Raw genomic sequence first — 12,931 nt, forward strand, 5'->3', positions numbered from 1 at the left:
ACACAGCAAGGGAGAGGAAGGCAGAGAGTACATCTGGAGAGGCTGACTGAATGTAATTAGTGCAGGCATCGAGTTCTAGGTAGACTTTTGTCCTTCTACATGAAAAAACCCTTGAACTTATCATATACTATTTACTACTTTACTCCAAGTATGACGGTGTCAGAGTCCTTCCACATCCAAATAACTCATTTGCTTATTGGTGATGTATCAGATACTTGATATCATTCTGATTTGGTAGGTCCACGACACTGTTTTACTTTCCACCTCCAGAACATACAAAAGTCAGTGAGTATCATCTTGACAAAGAAAAGAGATAGTGGGAGGGAAGGAGAAGAAAAGATCTGGTTTAACAAAGAACAAACGTTAATTGCCAAAAATCGAAGTAAATACCTAAAAAGCTATATATAGAATATCAGTGTAGTAAGTCATCCTTCCTGAGAAGTGAACAGAAATACAGTTCTCAGCTCTGAGCTGTTTATCCCTAGCTCCCTTTTCTCTTCCCTCCTTCTCTCTGTCCCTTTTCTTTTCCAACCCTCTTCTTACTCAGCAGTCTTTAATATAGTAAAGCCAAGGTAATAACAACAGAAGAATTTTAGTTTCTGTTAATAGACAGGTCTTACTTGCGAGGGCCCAGCTTGTGTGCTCTCTGTGGTGCTTATTCTTTTTCTCCAGCCATGGAAAAATCTGCCTTACTTTTGTTACCATCTCCCTACCCATGACCCTTTTCCAGTATTTTAATATTAAGTTTTATTTCATTAAAATAATATAATAAAGGTCAGCGTTTTCTGGGATAGTCTAGCACATGTTGCTGTGTTTATCTTAAGTGAACACATAATAAAAATTGGTAGAGTGAGTATTAGTATAGAAGATTTCTAGGTATCTTACTTTGAATAAACACATAATTGAAAAGGTTCATTTTAACCAAGCTGCTTTGTCAGCAGTCATTTATCAAAGGTATTAGTAAGGAGTGATATGAATAGATCATTTGCTATCTTTCTGACCTTACCTTTTATTTAATTTAGTATTGTAAGAAATTAAATAGTGTCAGGATAGAGAGCAGAAGGTCAAGAAACATGCCTTATCTAGAACTAAGGTGAAATCCACTGATTAAAGATTATTGATCAATTGAGGATTCCAAGCCTGCCCCCCCCCCCACCCTTTGTCTCATAAATTACCTGTTCATGAGGAATAATTTTCTAAAACAGTATCTTATGTGCTTTATTTCTTTTTATGCCATCATCCTGAGTAGCCCTGGACAAATGGGAGCTCCTCATTTCCCATACTCTGTATACGGCTCTGTAAATCCTCTTTTCTGTCTGCATCTTCTCCTCCTCTTTTACCATTGTTTAAAACTCTATCATTAGGGGGATCCCTGGGTGGCTCAGCGGTTTGGCGCCTGCCTTTGGGCCAGGGCACGATCCTGGAGTCCCAGGATCGAGTCCCGCATTGGGCTCCCGGCATAGGAGCCTGCTTCTCCCTCTGCCTGTGTCTCTGCCCCCACCCCCCTTTCTCATAAATAAATAGATAAGTAAATAAATAAATCCTAAAAAAATAAAACTTTATCACTATGCCCTCTGCAATCCACAGTCTAATCAGCAAAATCAGCTGTTTCTTCCAGCTGTTCTTTGTAGGCATCCCTTAACTTCTTGATTTCAAGAGAACCTGTATTTTCCCTGAGAATATCATCTTCTGTGAGGTCCTATCAAGTCATGGCTGTTTTTCTTTCTTTTTTTTTTAATTTTTATTTATTTATGATAGTTATCACAGAGAGAGAGGGGCAGAGACACAGGCAGAGGGAGAAGCAGGCTCCATGCACTGGGAGCCCGACGTGGGACTCGATCCCGGTCTCCAGGATCGCGCCCTGGGCCAAAGGCAGGCACCAAACCGCTGCGCCACCCAGGGATCCCCATGGCTGTTTTTCTTCCACAGCCTTCATACCATGCTGCTTTGGGAAGGTGCTCTTCCTCTTTCACGACTGCTTCTTGCCCTCCTCCATTTTTCCTAGAAGTCCAAATACTTTCAACCCCCAATCATTCTTCTTCATTTTCTGTTGATTTGAGCTTCTGGCTCATTATCATTAGCTTCAACACTACCCCAGCCTTACTTTGTTATGATTCTAAGATCTGCAGAGATGCTTCTTCCAACACACTGGGTCTCAGGTCCTTGACCTCTTTCTTCCACAGATCTTTTCTTCTAACCTGTCTCATCGCTGCAACTTCTTCATATTCTTAATTGCATTCATTGTATACTCTCCTCATCATCTTCTTACTAGCTCGTCCCTTGTTCCAACAATCCTTCAGAGACCATTGGTCCATTGATACTATTACCTTTTCTACCCCATATACCTCTGATAACCTCTCTTCCCTTTTCACTCAGCCTGAATTCCATAGTCAGCCATTCTAATTACTCCCTTGCATACTATTTCCTTGCCCTTCTCATGCATTATCACTCTCACTTGGCAATGTGATAGCTCAGTTAAATCCTGTCCCTTATTGGTCCTGCCCTCCATCCATGCAGCATAATATGTCTGCAGAAGATCACTCCATCGTGCTGATGGTCTTTAAACTAATGGCTGTAAACCTCATGTGAGCCCCTAATGCTACTTAGCAATCACAAAACATTTTCCTAGCTTGATTATTGTCGAACTCTCTTGAACTAGTGCTTCTCAATCTACGTGTGGAAAGGACCAGTTTTTTTCTCTACCCAGCTGTGAACAAAATATGATAAAATGAATAGATAAGAAAAATAAAATTTCAAAAAGACATAAAAACACAAGTCCCACTTTTTAACTAGATTTAACCAAAATGAAATTACAATTCAATAAATATACACAGAATAATCATAACATAGGAAAAGAAGAAGTAAAGAAAATTGTACATGTTCATGGAAAGTGTGCTGTACAATGAAACAGACCTATTGATCACACGAGGCATACTTCTCAATTTCTGTACTGTTAAATTATATATTGCAGGCCAATAACATTTGCAGAACAACACAAGTCCTTGGACCACACTTTGAGTGGTACAGTCCAAAATGATTTCAAAATGACTTTTTTTTCGGGCCTCCTGGGTGGTTCAGGTAGTTAAGTCTGCTCAGGTCATGATCTTAGGGTCCTGGGATTGGGCCCCACATTGGGCTCTCTGCTCAGTGGAGCGTCTGCTTCTTCCTCTCCCTCTTCCTCTGGGCACGCTCTCTCTCTCTGTCTCTCACTCTCTTTCAATAAATAAAATCTTTTAAAAAATTATAAAATGACTTTTTTTTTCTACTTCTCCTCTATTCTAATCCTTTATCTATTACTTTCGTTTAGCTGGTTATTATGATGCTTATTTCAATGAGAAAACTCAAGCACCCAGAAGAGAACTTCTGATACTTCATTACCAACCATGTACAATGTCTACCCATCCCCAAGCAAGCGTTTCCCTATACTCTGTTTTGTCTGTTTTAACTATAGTTGACCTGTCTACAATCCAGTGATCAGCTCCTCCATGTGTGCACATGTGCAATGTGTGCACATTCCATTACTTCTCACCTATTCAAGGATGTATCACTAGCAATTCTCCCCTGCTTCTTTTACATCTTTAATTTTTTGCTCTCTACTGGATCATTCCCCATCAGAATGCTATAATTTTTCCCATTTTAAATGAAGAGAGAAGCCTGGATTAATCTCACTTCTATCAACAATTACAATTTCTTTCTCTGCTTCCTTTAACAGCAAAAAGTCTTGAAAACTTTTAAATCCATTGTCTATAATTCTTCTCCTCTCATTCTTTCTTAAACCCGCTCCACCAGATTCTTACACCCTTCTGACAGAATTGTTCTGACCTCCACCTCACTAAATCCAAGGGTCAGTTCTCCATTCTTATCCTACTTAATCTGTTAGCAACATTTAATACAGTCGATGGCTCCTTCCTTCTACAACTACTTTCTTTTGGCTTCTATGACCTCGTGCACTCTTAGTTTTCCTCCTGCTTTTCTGGAGTCCTCCTTCCTTCTGAGTCACCTTTGCAGGTTTCTCTTCTCTCTCTCTCTCTTTTTTTTTTTTTTTTAGTTTTTATTTATTTATGATAGTCACACACACAGAGAGAGAGAGAGGCAGAGACACAGGCAGAGGGAGAAGCAGGCTCCATGCACAGGGAGCCCGACGTGGGATTCGATCCCGGGTCTCCAGGATCGCGCCCTGGGCCAAAGGCATGTGCTAAACTGCTGCACCACCCAGGGATCCCCGTTTCTCTTCTCTTTAAATCTGACCAGGGGAGTGCCACAGAGTTCATTCCTCAGGCCTCACTTCTTTAGAATCTCATCCAGTCTTAGGACTTTCAGTACCCTCTAATGCTGTGGTTCCTAGTTTTATGTCTCAGGTCTATACCTCTCTCTCATCTCCAGACCTGTATATCCATCTGCCCATTACATCCCTACTTGGATATATAATAAATATCTCCAACATGCCTCACGCTGAACCCCTAATTTTTCCAATCCTGCCAGAGGCCATCCCCACCTCCATTAATGATAACTCCATTCTTCCAAGTTTTGAAGGCTAGAAACTTCCCCAGCTTTACTCTGTCCCGGCCATTCTGGCATTGTTAGGACTCTTGAACACATCAGCATGTTCCTTTCCTGCCTCAAGGGCTAAGCCTTACCTTTTTCCTCAAATATTTGCATGACTCACTTTCTCACTTCCTTCAACTCTTTGTAAGCAGAGAGCCCACCCTGACCAACCTATGTTAAATTGCAACTTCTCCTCATATCTCTATCCCAAATATAATTACTTGGCTCTGATTTTTTTTTTTCCCTCATAGTGTTTGCAACCTTCTGAAATGCCTTATAATTTATTTGTTATGTTTATTGTCTCCCTTGCCCTACGAGAATGTAAGGTTTAGGGCAGGGATTTTGTCTATTTTGTTCAATGCTGTATTCCTCAGTGCTTAGAACAGTTCCCAACACCTAAATAACTTCTCAATAAATATTTGTCCAATAATTTTTTTAGAAGGTAAATTATAGACTCTGATTCTGAATATCCATTAATGTAAATTTGAGAGATGAACCTTTTTTTCTATTTTTTCGTTTTATGTTATAAATCTTCCCAGAATATGAGACTTAATTCCATATATTTTCTAAAAACTAGATGATAATAAAGGAGAAAAATAATCCATAGATGCTTTTCCATTGTTGAATATTGATTCATTTTTATTTATTTATCGAACACCGATAATGTGTGCAGTATTGTGGTTGCAAAGATGTAGTCTTATGGGGACACATTGAGGTAAATTAAAAGCTGTAATCATTTGGAACTTGACAGAGGTGATGACTGTATAACATTATGAATGTACTAAATTTCTCTGAATTATTCATTTTAAAATGGTTAATTTTAGGTTAAATGAATTTTGCCTCAATAATTTTTTTTCAAAAATTATAACATAACCATAAGGGGAAGATTAACTGACATATTGCCTGGGTGGGTTGTGATGTGAAATGAAGAACGCCAAGAAAGATTTTACAGAGAAATTTATGATTGAGCCATGTCTTTAGGGACAAAAAGAAGCTCAGCTGGAAGAAAAGTAGGGAAGGATATTCCAAGTATGTATAATGATACAAAGTCGAGAAACATCTCTTTGGCAAACTGCAAAATGTTGAGAATTCTTGGAATAAAGTTTGCAAGAGGAAAAAAAATATAGCCGATAGCTGGCAAGAACCAAATAATAAAGTGCCTTTGAAGGCCATGCTAAAGAATTTGGATGTTTTTCTGGATGTGATTTAGACCATGGAAAGGTATTTAACAGGGCAGTAACATCATCAGATTTGCTTCTTAGAAAAGTAACTCTGTTGATCATGTGGAAAATTGAGTGAAAGGGATTGGAAGGAAGTACATGAGTTAAGATGACTATAGTAGACCTGGTAAGGGATGATGAAGGGATGATGAGGGTACAAAGCAGATACAGAGACAGTGTAATGCCCTGAGACAGGTATATTCTACCGTTAAGTTGGAAAAACTGGATTAAGTCTCTCTGATAAGAAATTGTAAAATCATTGCTGTACCTGCTTCTTAAATGATAAGCTTAATATATTGTTAATTTCATTACAGGAAAAGATTAGAAACCCACTTTTTTTGTGGAAGGACCAGAGTATGCTGTCACTTTTCTAGCTTTCACCCACATTACCATGAAGAGTATAACACTTACTCTTGAATTTTGCATTGAAAATATAGAATTCATTGAAAGAAAGGAGTTTAAGGAATTTCCTTCTAAAATTACCTTAAAATGCTGTTTTAAACCTTAATCAACTAATCACCAGGTTGTTTACTGCTGTCTTCAAAAGATAATTAAGAGGTTCTGTAAGGATTTAAATTAAGCCTTAGCCAGGCACTGCTGGAATGTAGGAGGATTATATTAGTCTAGTATCACTCATGTATTCAGTGTGTGGGATCTTTTAGTGCTCTCTCCTAACTCTGCATGTTTCCTGTCAGAAATGGGAACAAGTCTGCTTGGGGGATATACATGAGAAGAGTGTTAAATACACCACTTACCAATTTGAGAATATAACAGAAGGGTAGGTCTGGGCAGAATGCTGAAAGAAGTCTGCCAGGAGTATCACCTTGAGAAATGACTCATTGGTTCAGTAAATTGCTTCATGCAAATTGTGCCAAATAGACATTGCTTATGTGTGTTATGAAATATACTTCCCTGCCCGAATGCCAGCAAAGGCCCCAGCTGGCTTGGCACCAGCCCAGTTCAAAGAGGGTGTAGGAGGCCATTTGAATTCCATTTTGCTCGCAAGAGATAAGACCAAGTAAACGAGAGATTAGGAGTGGAGGGAAATGGCAGAGAGACAATCATGAACCCTTCAAGGTACAGCCAGCATAAAAATACAAAAAAAAAGAAGCTAAATATGTGAGTTTCTTTCTCTTGGCAATAATAACCCATTAGGAAGGATAACCGTGGCTCCATTTTTCTCCATTCAGACTCTACTTTCTGTGGTTGGAATTTTGAAAGCTGGATGGTAGCATATAAGCAGCAAGGTACTAATAATGCAATTTAAAAATATCTTAGAATATTTTTATTGCTTTTGGAAAGCATTACTCTCATTCAAATATGTTGATGAAAATAGCATTTAGGCTTTGTGCAAACAGCCAAAAATCAACTATTATTTATCCTGGGGTGAACTACTCATGGCATATTTCATTCAGAACCATTTTCAGGCTTTTCAGCAGATACATAGTGTGCCCCTGTGAGTGAATTTACTAGCTAGGAGTTATAAAGAATAAAACACAGTTCCTTCCCCTTTCTCTCCCCCATACCAAACTTAGTTGTGGAAATAAGACAAATACTTTTTAAATGGCATTTGATAAATAGCTAAAGTAGAGAAAGAAATTCATTTATTCTAAAGGACCGTAATCTGTGTCATTAAGATTGGGAAGAGGGAGAGATAGGAAGGAGACAGACTAATGAAGAGACGACCATTCCTCTGATCTAAAAGCTGAAATAGTTTCCCAGTGCTTCCTGAATTATGTATGACCTGGTATTAAAACCCTCCCAATGCAATCATAATATATTTTTGGGGTTTTAGGTTTTACTACCCTTCTAGAGGCTCTAGCTAAATTGGCCTACTCCCTGTTCCAAAACAAAAGTTGTATGTTTACAACTTCTTGGCCGATGCTATATTTTTTCCTTTGCCTAACATAGCCCCCATCTCTAGCTACCAAATATTCATTATTTGTGGATTGGGGCTATTTTAAGGTTTGGGGATTGACTGGTAAGGTATAAGCTGTTGACTTACACGGAATTAGTTGTACAAACGAATAATTATAATTCAGTGTAATAAGTGTAGTGACAGAGAAAGATCCGTTACTGGAGGAAACTGAAGAAGGTATACCGTAACCTTCCCTTAGGGGATTAGTAGGAGGAGAAGATTTCTGGAGGGGGTAATGCCTGTCCTAAGCTTTAAGATGAATTAGGAGTTTACTGGCAGGTATAGATGAGAAAAGAAAGTGAGGAAAGATATTTCAGGCTGAGAGAACCAACTAGAACCAACTAATAAGCAAAGCACTAAACTACAAAATAAGGAATATTTTAGGGTAATGAAAGCAATTTGGTATTCCTAGAATGTAATGTAATCTGAATGAAGCTGGACACTCAGACAGTGGTGAGATTGTGGAAAACCTGGTATATACTGAATTAGGGAGCTTACACTTACTCTGTTAGTAGTTTTAAAACACTCTTGTAGCAGAACCTTTTCTTTGTGAAAAAGCTTATACAAAAGCCCTGTATAACAGATAAACTCAGAATTATGCTCTAGTTGAAGCAGAGAGCTACCTCCTCACTGTCACATACTTCTATACACTGCTGGAGGTGAAGGAGAACAATTGAAGGGCTTTAAGCCTCAGGATGACATGATCAAATTTGCATTTTGGAGATATTCTGATAACAATATAAAGGATAGATTTAAGAGGCAGAATATCATCAATGAAGAGACTGTATTAGTAGTTAGGATAAGAGATAATATGAGAGTTTTGGCACCAGCTATGATGGAGTAAATGGTATAAGACTAGCCCTCCCATTTGCAAAACAAACAAACCAAAAAACCCATAAAACTAGAGATTTAGTATATATATTATATAAATATATATATATATATAGATTATATATATAGATTTTATTTTATTTTTATTATATTTTTTTAAAGATTTTATTCACTTATTCATGAGAGATACAGAGAGAGAGGCAGAGACACAGGCAGAGGGAGAAGCAGGCTCCACGCAGGGACCCCGACGTGGGACTCGATCCCGGTTCTCCAGGATCAGGCCCTGGGCTGAAGGCAGCGCTAAACCGCTGAGCCACCCAGGCTGCCCTATAGATTTTAGTATATATATTATATATAATGGTTTCAGGCATTGGACAACACACAGCTAAAGACAGTGATCATCCCCATTGCCCTGGCTGTCTGCTGTATACCATTTCCCAAATATGGTCCTCCATCTGAAGTCCAAGCAGAGTGCAGTAGTCCCACGAAACTGAGGAGGCAGGGAGCAGAATTCTGCAAGTGATGGTGCTAGAATCTGCTGGAAAGAATACTGGCACGTCTTTGGCCAAGGGCCAGACTACACTTGGTCAGGGCAAGTCTACCCAGGTTTTCCAGAGAGCAACTGAAATGTTAAGAACAAAATAGAGATACTAGTGATTGTACTAAACAATGAGAGACTTGACTTTGCCAGTGAAAGACCTTTTTAAAGCCTTACTACCCCAGGCATCCAGCTGAGAGACCAGAAAGATCATGACTCAGAAATGAAGAAGTTAAGATTTAGTAAAGCTAAGTGATTTTACTTATGTCTCTGCATTCATACCTCCACACCACTTAGTACTGGTGGTCAGGGATTAATAAACAAATAATTAAAGCTGGAGGTACTGAGAATAGATCAATGGTTCTCAGCTTTGCTTGCACATTAGAGTGACACGGGAAGTCTTGAATTTTCAGTACCCAGACTGCACTCCAGCCCCTAAACTCAGAATGTCTAGGAGTGGTCTACGTGTCTGTCTTTTAAAGCTCCCTTCGGTGATTATAATTTACAGCCAAGGTTGAGTGCTTCTGTTGTGGATGATACTTTGAGAAGCTTAGCCAGGATAGGAAGGAAAAAAAAACCACACCTTAGGGCAGCAATTCTCAACTCTAGTGAGCATTGCAGGTGTGTTAAAACATGCATATCTGTGCTGCACTCCTGGAGTTTCTGATTCAGTAGATTCAGGGTAGGGCCTGAGGATGTGTATTTCTAACAAGTTTCCAGATGATGCTGATGCTGGGGCCTGGATGCCCACTTGTTTTGAGAGCCACTACTTAAGGAGATAAGGAAGCTGGAGGTCCTAATGATATAGTAGACCTGAACATTTTTAAAGTATTCTTTAGGAACTGCTTTCTTTTCTTTTTTTTAAAGTAGGATCCACATCCAACATGAGTCTTGAACTCATGACCCCAAGATCAGAGCCCATGCTCTACATACCGACTGAGCCAGCCAGGCGCCCCAGGACTGCTTTCTTTTGCTTAGTGTGATCTTGGTTTCCTGTACTTGACTATCCATGTCATCTGTATGTACTGAGATGGAAATCGAAATGAATTTCTATGTAATCCTAAACAAAATGAAAGGAGATTTTGCAGACAATACAGAGGTATATGTTATATATATAATGTTTTCTAAGTAACCTGATTTATTTGTGCCATTTTCCTCTTTATTGTCATGGATGGTTTGGAACTAACAGGGGACTAGGAGTCAGAGATTCAGTTTGACTTTGTTACTAACATATTTTAGATACCTGAGAAGCCATTTACTTCTTACTATGTTCTTTCCACATCTAAACTGGAATGAATTAAGGGACGCCTGGGTGGCTCAGTAGGTTAAGCGTCAGACTCTTGGTTTTGACTCAGGTCATGATCTCGCCATCTTGGGATCAAGTTCTGTGTTGGGCTCCACGCTCAGCGTAGAGTCTGATTCAGCTTTTCTCTCCCTCTCCCACGCTCTCTGCCCCTCCCTCTGCTCTCTCTCTCTCACACACACTCTCTCTCTAAAATAAATAAATCTTTAAGATGGAATGAATTAAAGCATTTGACACATCCTCCTCCCTCCTCTGAAGAAAAAGGAGGACTCAGAAACACAGTATAAGGACAAAAAAGTTAAAAGAAAAAAAAATTCCTCTCATGTTTTAAAAGTGGGAAGATATGTAATATTTAAGGACTTACTCAGTATAAATGTGAACTAATAAACTAAATTAAGGCAATCAGAAAGGACAAAATTGCTTTTCTAAAATTGACTTTCTAAAAACTGAACCTCTGGCTATGTTCTAAGATTTGTGAACTCCAAATTAGTTCATTTGAAGATACTTGGAATATGATCCCTCTAATTTTCAGAGTAGGTCAGTAGGTTTAAAAATTATTTTAGGTAAGAATCAATCAATAGTGTTGTGAAAGTAAAATAATTCTTAAGAAACGCAGGTTTAGAATAAAGGTCAACACTATTCTCCCTTATAGCTTGAGTCAGAGATTCAGTGCCCTAATCTTTAAAGTGATAGTTTGAATAAGACCTTTGATCATATATTAAGTTTCAAGAGTGGGAAACAAAGAATCTACATTAAAAGTTTGACAAAGGGACGCCTGGGTGGCTCAGTGGTTGAGTGTCTGCCTTTGGTCCTGGGATTGAGTCCCACATCAGGCTCCCTGCATGGAGCCTGCTTCTCCCTCTACCTGTGTCTCTGCCTCTCTCTGTGTCTCTCATGAATGAATGAATGAATGAGCCTGCTTCTCCCTCTACCTGTGTCTCTGCCTCTCTCTGTGTCTCTCATGAATGAATGAATGAATGAATAAATAAATAAATAAATAAATAAATAAATAAATATTTTGACTAAATAAATAAAATTTTGACAAAATAGTTGTGTGAGTGAATTTTAGGCCCAAGTAAGAAGTTTGATATATTTTATTTTTATCTTCGTTAGATATGTTAGACACAAAGTATATAATAGAAGCCATTTCTTCCTTTTTACTGGATATGGTCAGTATAAATTTCCACAGAAAAGATCATAATAGGTTATCTCTTCCTAAAGTATAAAAAATAGCCACTGTCTTTTTTCTGTGTGGTGTAGGCTTTCATTATATCAGATAATAGGCATTTTTAGAGCTATCACAAAAATGGTTGTGTTTATTTAGGTTCATCTGTTTGTTCAAAGATTGAAACTAATTTTTTTTTACGAAACTTACCCCCATTCTATCCTACTTTGAAGGCAGGTAGAGAATACATTTTTGCCTTTCTTACTAGGAAGGAATTATCTAACTTCTTGGTACTAGTCTTTTAATTATTTAAGTAGAGATAATATAATTTCTATTCTGATGATTTAGCTTACTGTTCGTAAAATCTTAAATTACAGAGTACTCTTGGAAGAGTTCATGTCTTTATTGATGCTATTATTTGATCTCCCTTAATTTTTAGAATTTTATCTTTCTTCATTCTGCCTTGTAGTTTCTCAATGTGCTAGTAGTAACTATAGTTACAGTAATGAGAAACTGGGGACTTTTTGGTCCTATAAAAAGTGTACAAACTTTCAGATCTTACGAGGACATAAGGACTTTGCTCTTCATATTCTCTGTAACACAGAGTTTCCCTTGCTATCATCCCCTTGATCCCAGTCAAAGGAGTTGCATTACTGAGGCAAGGCAGGAAGCATATACAGTTAAGCTTGTATCTATCCCAATTTTATTGGATTAGTTAATGTTCATATGTGTTCCCTGTAATCTTTGGAGAAATAAATTATTCCTTGTCTGTAAAAAGGGGATGGGAATAGTAATGGCTTGCTCATCATGTCACACATGTAAATTCCTTAGCCTTGTACAAAGTCAGCACTCATTGCTAATCATTATTATTGAAATTTGTTGAAATTTCAGTATTGGAGTTAGATGAATGGAAACTATGTTTAATTACTGACAAATTCTGCCAACTATATAAGTTATTACCCATACTATTGTTAATTCTGATAAAGGTTACTGGTAAAATATCTTTGTAAAAAGTCTGTGCTCTTTACCACTAAACTAAAATGATTTGATCTTTTAGTATATTACCAAAAAAAAAAAAAAAAAAAGGAACTTAGGGTCATCCCATTACTTTACAATGATAACTTGTAAGTTTTAAGATAGTTATTGGTATTAGAGATCTTTTGTACCATTCATAGTTGTTTTTCTATATATACAAGCAACACTTGCTATGTTCCACTGAAATATGTTTTATTAACTATCTCCAAGTGCTTAACTGTAAAATTGAAAAAAATTTGGGTGATTTTACTACTCTTAACTAACAAAAACCTTCTTTAAATTGAGTTTTGGGGCTAAGTCTCTTTGTTTGGCTTTTATTTCCATTTACCTTATTGGGCATTGGCTAGAATTGGAGCATGTGGACTAGTTACTGATG

The 12,931-nt window shown here is 37.9% G+C and overlaps 1 protein-coding gene across 8 annotated transcripts in view; it reads left to right on the forward strand.

Moving 5' to 3' along the window:
• Positions 1–12,931, forward strand: part of RASAL2 (RAS protein activator like 2) — a 339,256-nt gene that overhangs the window by 168,632 nt on the left and 157,693 nt on the right. The gene's annotated exons all lie outside the window — the stretch shown is intronic.

Source organism: Vulpes vulpes, chromosome 13 (genome assembly GCF_048418805.1).
Source record: "Vulpes vulpes isolate BD-2025 chromosome 13, VulVul3, whole genome shotgun sequence".
Taxonomy (NCBI): domain Eukaryota; kingdom Metazoa; phylum Chordata; class Mammalia; order Carnivora; family Canidae; genus Vulpes; species Vulpes vulpes.